General features: G+C 47.8%; 1 long non-coding RNA gene across 1 annotated transcript; it reads right to left on the minus strand.

Moving 5' to 3' along the window:
• Window positions 1–4,582: 4,582 nt before the first annotated feature.
• LOC124707155 lies at window positions 4,583–6,854 on the minus strand. Its single transcript, XR_007004754.1, has 2 exons — window positions 6,315–6,854; window positions 4,583–5,045 (listed from the first exon to the last, which is right to left on the minus strand). It is a non-coding gene; the product is annotated as an uncharacterized LOC124707155 (long non-coding RNA).
• Window positions 6,855–8,135: the final 1,281 nt, after the last annotated feature.

An 8,135-nucleotide genomic window follows, 5' to 3' on the forward strand; every position in this document is an offset into this window, starting at 1 on the left:
AACATCATCACTAATATCTTTCTCATAATCATTGTTAATGTCGTCCATCTACATATTCAATGATAACATGACAATGTTAAAACATTTATCCTTCTGCATTTGCTTTCCATGAAAAAAATTGAATATATCAAATACACTTACATTAATAATTGCTTCCATCCCATGCTCTGAGCTCATGGAATTATCTGACCTTGAACCAACGAAAATATTCTCCCTCCCTGACAAAGATTCATTACCAAGCCCCGTTCTAGAATTATCTGACTCATCTCCATGAACTCCAATTCCAGTAACATTCTCTACCTCACAAACAACAGACATCGTCTCATCCATTTCCTAGCTACAACAAAAATCTCAAATTCAGTACATCCGCATCAAATTCTTTCACAAGTTAAAATGACCCAACAAGAGGTGAGTTATCATGTACGTACCTACCAATCGATCGATGCGCCGGCCGGAGTAAACCTACACCCACCACAGGGGTCGATCGATGCGTCCGAGGTGGAAGAAGTCGCTAGGCCACGCTCAAGGGCAAGAGGAGCCGGCCCTAACCCTAGCCGCGCTCGCCAACACTTATCTGGTTGGAGCGATCAACGGCGACGGCGGAGACGGCCGGCGCGCCAGCGGCAGATCCCACCCGGGAGGAAGAGGAACCCTACCCCCACCAGCTCGGTTGATGCGTCGGGCTCGCGCTAGGGTTCCAACTAGGAGTAAAATGCTCACGACGATCGCGGCAACAGAAGGGGACGTGCACGACGGCGGAGACGGCCGGCGCGCCGGCGGCAGATCGATCCCTCCCGAGAGGAAGATCAACCCTACCACCACCAGCTCGTGCTCGCGCTAGGGTTTCCGACGACGGAGGAGTACAACTTCTTCTCACGATGATCGCGGCAACAGAAGACACATGCACGACGATCGGCGAATTTTAAGCGGATTAGATCTTAATTAACTGCTCACGTGATCACCTTTTTTTTAACGTCACGTACATATACCGTATCCATACATATGGGTATACACGGGCTGGATATGGGTTCTGTCTAGCCCAACGCTTAAAAAAAAAAAACTCAATATGACCCCTCAACTTCACTTAGGGGGGAGCACCGGAGCATCCCTCATATAAGCGCAGCAGCACACCTTAACTTGACATAAGGAATGAGAAGAGCAGCACAATCGATCGTCAGCTAGAGTCTTGAGCCAGCTATCTTCTGTTGCATCGTATGGCCTATCAAGGCATCAATTAATCATATCCAGAACGCATTCACCTTGACACGCTCATTGGGGTCAAATCGAGAGAAGCGGTAGGAACGTTCGGACCTGGGCGCGGCCATCGTAAGCTCGCCATTCTTGCCGTAGTGGAGGCGGAAGGTAGACAAGCGGACTGCGCATTTGTTGCCGGTGAGCCCACATCGCTCTCTCCTGAACCTCTGGAGCTCGAGGACCTCAACGAGGCAGTAGCTCATGTCGCCGGTGTGCACGAGGCTGGCGGCGAGGTGGCGCTCCGCGGCAGGGTCGAAGAGCCTCTCCGCGCAGAGCTTCCAGCTCAGCTGCGCGGGGCTCTCGTCGTCAGGAGACACGACGTCGGACGCGCAGATGTAGCCATCGTGGCGGAAGGATCCCTTGTGGAGACCGACCCACGCGTCAAGCACGGCGTTGTAGTGGGCGCGGCCATAGAAGGGCAGTCCCCACTCGCCAAGGCGCCTCCACTCGTCGCTCCTGGCGTCGTAGGAGAAGGTGTGGAGTGACGGTAGTCTGTTGGTATACAAATGGGGTCGTTCCACTAGGTCCCTGAGCGTCCAGGTGCCGCCTGCTGGATTTCTTTCCCACTGCTCCGTAGACACGATCATGGCGTGCCTTCCTACATCTGGGTGCAGTGCGCTCGACTCGGTGCCGGAGATGTTGAAGGGAGGCCGTGTCGGGATACTGGTCCAAGACCAGCACCTCTCGTGGTAACCAAGCGATGGCGCAGCTTCCGGTCGGTCCATGCTAGGTACAGTACAGCGGCCTCTCCACCGCGCGCTGTGCATGTTGGGCTCGAACACATAAAGGCTGTTCCCCATGACAGCGGCTAGTTCCCAAGCGCCATGCAGCTCGATCGGGAGACGAGGGGAAATGGAGAGCCCCGCCGTCTTGGTGTCGTACACGATGGTGGCGAAGTCGTCCTCGTAGTTTAGGCAGCCCGTGGCGACAATCTTGCTGCCGAGGGCGGCGAAGTTCCAGCGGTTCCACTTCCACATCGCCTTTTCTTGGCGGTGGACGGGAGGTCGCAGGGCAAGGTCGCCGCCCACGTCCCAGCCGTCATCTAGGTCGAACTTGTGGATGCTAAACCCCTTCTTCCAGTCCTCCAACACCACGTACAGATGCTGCCGCCTGTGGCCAGGGGATGCGCAGCCGTAGCGGTAAATAGGAGCAGGCTTGATCTCCGGCTCATCTAGATCGGTGTCGTCCTCCGACGAAGTGTAACTCCGTGACCGGATCTGATCAGCGCCGCCGTTCAACCGAGCCACGGAAGGGACACGGGAGAGGAGAAGGTGAGGCCGAGCGAGAAGCGATCGCAGCATGGTGTGCGACCGAGCCGCCGCTTAGCTCAGAGGAAGATTTAGGAGTTAGTACTAGCCTACTAGTTAGGCAATTTTTACGGTACCTTGTACTCCAAAAGTAGGAGGTGGAGTACCAAACAGATCTAGCCGCCCGTGCTGTAGGACTAGTTAAAATTTTAATTTTCTATATGTGCCAAAAGAAAATTTTGCATCAATTTACAGTTTAATCCTCATAGTTATTCAGACCGGCACGCCGCCCTCGTCCTCATCCCCGCACCCCCACTGCGCCGCCACCGCCCCGTCCCCGCTGCCAGCGCCTCCGCGCCGCGCGCATCACTGCGCTGCCACCGCCCCCGCGCCGCGCCGCGCCGTCCGCACCCCCGCCCCCCTTCCCCCGCTGCGCCGCCGCGGGTTTTCGTCGCGCCGCCCTTGACCCACACTTCCCCGCCGGCGACTGGTCGATTCCGCCGCCGCCGCTCTTTATCGCGCAGCCCCGGCGAGCCACAGTAGCCCGCCGCCTCGTTCCCGCACTGTGCGGCCGCCCCCGCGACACACACCGCCCCGCCCCCCTGGTCTATTCCACTGCCTGCCGCCGCCCGGTTCTGCCGTTGGTGGCCATCTGAAGCCGCCGCTTCCTGGCTGCTGACCCTCCTGGCTGCTATGTGGTGGGTTTGACAAATTGGGGTTTGCTAGACAAGACATCTACAATTTCTTCGCTAGGTACAAGAAGAAAAGAATTTTAGGTAGGGATGCTGAATTTGTGTCGAACCACATGAAAATGCAAGTAGAGCGAGATGCTGAGTTTTTCTTCAAACACACGTTTCTTCATCAAACACACGAGGGATGACGAAGGACATCTTCGAAATTTATTCTGGGCAGATTCACAATCTCAAGTAGATTATGACGCATTTGGTGATGTGGTTGTTTTTGACAGCACGTGCCCTTATTCCATTTGTTGGGGTAAACCATCACCGCAGCACTGTTGTTTTTGGGGTTGGTATTGTTTCGGATGAGACTGTCAGGTCATACGAGTGGCTACTTCACACCTTCCTGGAGGCGATGAGTCATAAACACTCGAGATCCGTGATCACCGATGGAGACTCTGCAATGAGGACAGCTCTTAAGCAAGTTTTGGCGATGACTGACCATCGGTTATGCAGCTGGCATATTGAGCAGAACACGATACGTCACTTGCGTAATCCAATGCTTGGAGATTTGAGAAAAATTGTGTACATGCGAATGGGCAGTTATCAATTTGAGAAATCTGGGCTCAGTTTAAGGAGAAATATACCCTCCCACTATTCTGCCTCTACCCGTGCTACTGGGGAGTGGGGAGAGAGTCCTTGATCCAAAAGTAATTGTTCCCAAAGGTGCTCCATCTAAGAAGAGAATGAAGCCAAAGTTCAAAAAAAAAAAAAAAAGAGAATGAAGCCATTTCATGAGACAATCAGGGAGTCTGTAAAGCGCAAGAGGAGATCCAGGCGCTGCAGCGAATGTGGCAATCTGAACCATGGCGATATTCGCAAATTTCCTGATCTGGGGTAATTATTAATTATGTATTCACGTTAATTTACAAGTATTTCATTTTTCTGCTGCTAGGTAAAACATCAGGCCTCGTTCGTGAACTTATGTTTGTTCATTTTGTATTACAGTAGAGGTTGACCTGTTGCTCCATGGAAAAGTCGGCAAAAGCAAAAATTTCTGGAAGAACATGATCTGCAAACATAATGTTTTGCCTACAAGTTACTGTGCTCCAAATGAAAATTGTGGGATCGAAATTGATGCTTTCTTACTCTGTTATCAACAAATGGAAATTCTGTAGACTTGGTGATGAGATTTTTATTTGTAACAGTAAACTAGGTGGTTGGTGGATGGATTTCGTTTGGTCCTGGCATGACATTATTTGTGCTGTGTTGAAATTATTACCTCTCAGCACTATGGGAACTGAGGGTATAACCCTGACAGACATTTCTCGTTTTCACTGAATCGCTGTTTATGATTTCTTCTTAAACTGAGTGTGTGTGTCACACCTGCACACTCCCAGCGCCTACAATATTTCCTTGAATATTTTATTCTCCATATGCTGTTTACATTATTCTCAGTAACAAAGTCCTGATCTTTTGGTCCTGGCATGACAAGATTTCACCTTAAGATAATCCATCGATGATGGTTGCTCTACATGGTGGGCATCATTATTCTAGCTACGTACAATATAAACATTAACCAGAAAAGTGTACAATATTTCCTAGATTTGCATATCTCGTCTTCAAGTATTTTGGCATGTGCTCTGTTATGAGCTTTGTTCTTCTCCTTGTAATGGTGCAGTTGTGAGCATGCAAAATCAAGTTTGTTCTCCAGTTGTAAAATTTGTTGTTCCTTCTCCTTCACAAGGATCGCTGTTAAATCCAATGCATCATGCAGAGTACTGTTGGAAGCCACAGTGCAGTAGTTTAGCGTCTCTTCAGCATATTTGTTGAGAAGGTCCTCCCGAATTGATAAACTACAGCCGCCCTGTGATTAATCACATCACACCATATAAAAGTTATTGCAATGCAATTGAACAATTCTAGAAGATATTGCAAATTAGTTTATATTGAATAGACAGTTAAATTACCTACATACTGAAATACCATTTTTTTTTGCATAATCTTACATCAGTACTTATGCAGATTTTCTTAGTCTTGAACCATGCACTCCAAAACACGTTCAGATTACAGTACCTGTTATCTAAAGGATACTAGAGCATTTCTGTTATATTAAATGCTGACTTAAATAAAACACTTTCAGCTTGAAGGTACAGCTGCGTATTTACGGATGGCAGAAGAAGCTCTGAAAGAAGTTTCAAACTCGCACAAGTGGCCAGACTATGATGTGCACCTTTGGAACAGAATTACTATTAAGAATCTGCCAAAGCAGAAAGATAAGTAAGTACATTCATCATCATGGTGTGATCTAGTTTCATAACCTAAAATAAATGCAATACTAATAAAATTTTCCTACTTCTTGCAGGAGCTCTTGTGGCCTGTTTGTGCTTTGGTTCATAGAGTACTGGACGGGAAAAAAACTATCCAAAAAATTTACACAGGAGTGCAACAATTAGTACATGCACTAATTTTTTTTCCAAGGATTCATTATAATTCTGACCATTCACTCATATGCAGAAAGATATAGACATTCATAGAAAGCAACTCCCCCTGCGACATGCTCTACCATGTGAAGAACAAGTACGAAGTAAGAAAGATGTCAAAAAAAAAAAACAGACGCAGATGTGGAGCCTGTTCGACGATCTTCTCGCATAAAAAGAAAGAGGACAGAAGATGTTTCCGGGAGTTTGAGTGCTGAAGACTAGATCAGCCTAATGGCACATCAAACCACTTTAGTTGAAACATCTGTCATGCTAGGCCATTAGTCTTAGTTCGTGAGAAACTTTTAAGCAGTAAGCTTTGCTAGATTTTAGTTCAATTGTAATACGACAGTATCATTAATTTCAAGAGGTGGTTTAAGAATCAGATTTTTTTTTGCACCTGTACTATTCTATGGTTGCCCATGATAAATGGTTAGCCCTAAATTTTGGTAGTGCTACTGCCAAGGTTCTTGGGATTATATTGATAAAACTTCAAATTTGTAGAAGCTTTCACAAAATGTTGAATGATAATTATTTATGAGAGGTTACCATTTTCTTCTTTCTGAGGAGAGGCAATTGATGGAGAAACTAATGGAGTATAAAGGAGGGGGGGGGGGGGGCAGCAATTGGGGTGATAAGTTAATGGAGATACTCACGAGACGGAGCGCCGCCGTAGGTCGCCTTCTTCAGTTGGCGGAGAGGTCAGGGAGAAGGGCGAGGAGGCGCCAGAGAGGGTGGACGCCACTGCCGCGCGTCTCCTCGTCCCCCTCCTCAATCGGCGACGCCACTCCCTATCCGGTCGGCACCTCCTGTGCTCATCCGCCGGGGGTGGACGCCACTCCCGCACGTCAGCTCGTCCCCCTCCTCAATCGGCTCCAGATGTGCGCATCCGCCGGGGGATGCACACCAAGGCCGGGCGGCGCCTCGTCCCCCCGTCCGGTCGGCTCGTCCTCCTCTTCCCCCTGCACCGCCAGGACGCCTAGGGTTCATCGACATAATGAAAACGATTTGGGATGAAATGGATACCTAATGCAAAAACACCCTCCCACAAACAAATTATCACGTCACTACCCCTACGCATGGCAACAACTATAAGAAATTGTGTTTTAATCCTCCGTGGGAGGTACTCCAGGACTTTACCAGAAAATTTGAGTCAGTACTCTACCGCGTCAAAGTGGAGTACCAAGACGTCAGAACCATTCGATTTGCTAAAATGGATGGTCCATATTACCTCAGGGGTACCGTAAAAGTCCTCTTGTTTTAGGGGCTTCGTGTTTACAAGGACATCATAGTTGTCTCAGTTCGATCAGTGCATCATGTGCCAAACCACCTGGACTCCTAGAGGCTGTGCATATTGTTCTTCTCTTCTTCCAAGTATCACAGGCAAATCTCACCTAGACAAATTATTGAGGCCACAAGTGTCAAGTGTGGTACAAAAAATGGTGTGACCACAGGTGTGACAACATTTTGTTTGATATGTAGACCATGTGTCTAAAAAAGTGTGGACAAACAAAATTATCTCAAAGAATATACTTTTCCTTCCTCCAGGTTTTGCATGACGTACTACTCGCAAACAAAATAACTCATTCTCCATGGAGCTTCTTCATTTTTGTGTAGAACTACTTGTGCTTGCCAATTGTAACATAACATAGAAAACGACTCTTAGACAAGAGTGTTTTTATTTGGATAAATGATGCTTTATTATTTATTAATAAGGTTTAATCATTACATTCAGCGAGGAGATGGGAAATATCTCTTGGCGCCAATCCATTAAGCTACTGATGATCACTCCAGAATTTAGTCTTATGCGTGAGGGGGATGGGGCCTATGCTGATCACGGCGGAAGATCTGGTGAGGACCTTGGGTGCCAATGCGCTGATGCTGGTGGGGGATGGCGAAGGTTTCAGGGTCCTAGAGAGGTCTTAGCTTCCTTCTTCAGTTGTTGATGTTGTGCTCCCCCTCCCCTTCCCAACATGTGTGTTTAGCTCATAAACTTCCGAGTTTGGTTTTGGTTTGAGATCTTTTTGGTGTTGTCTAGGGGGTAGATGAAAAATATGCTTTCATGTCAAGATGTGGGTGTGTTGGCCTGTAATTGTAAGACTTAGTTTCAAAACTGAAACTGTGGCAGTGTCCTGTTTTTCTAAAAAAAAAAAGAATTTAGTCTTTTTTTTTTATAGCAAGAAGAATTTAATCTTATTGTTGTTTCCTTGGTTGATTTCCGTGCGGGCTCTACCAAGCCTCATGTCTTTCTCGTCAAAAGGAACCGGCATCCCCTTCAGTGGCCTATTGGCATCATCACAGTTTAAACCAATGCCATGTGAACCATCGGGCGCGCCCAAACAATTGCAAATCCTTGATACCATGGCCACCATAAGCTTTGGGTTTAGGTTGATGTAAGCATTGCATTAATAAGCACCAGCTTTCCTGTCCTGGTTAGTAGCCTGCCCCTCCATGATACGTGGTGACGTTTGCGAGAA

Source organism: Lolium rigidum, chromosome 4, assembly GCF_022539505.1.
Source record: "Lolium rigidum isolate FL_2022 chromosome 4, APGP_CSIRO_Lrig_0.1, whole genome shotgun sequence".
Taxonomy (NCBI): Eukaryota; Viridiplantae; Streptophyta; class Magnoliopsida; order Poales; family Poaceae; genus Lolium; species Lolium rigidum.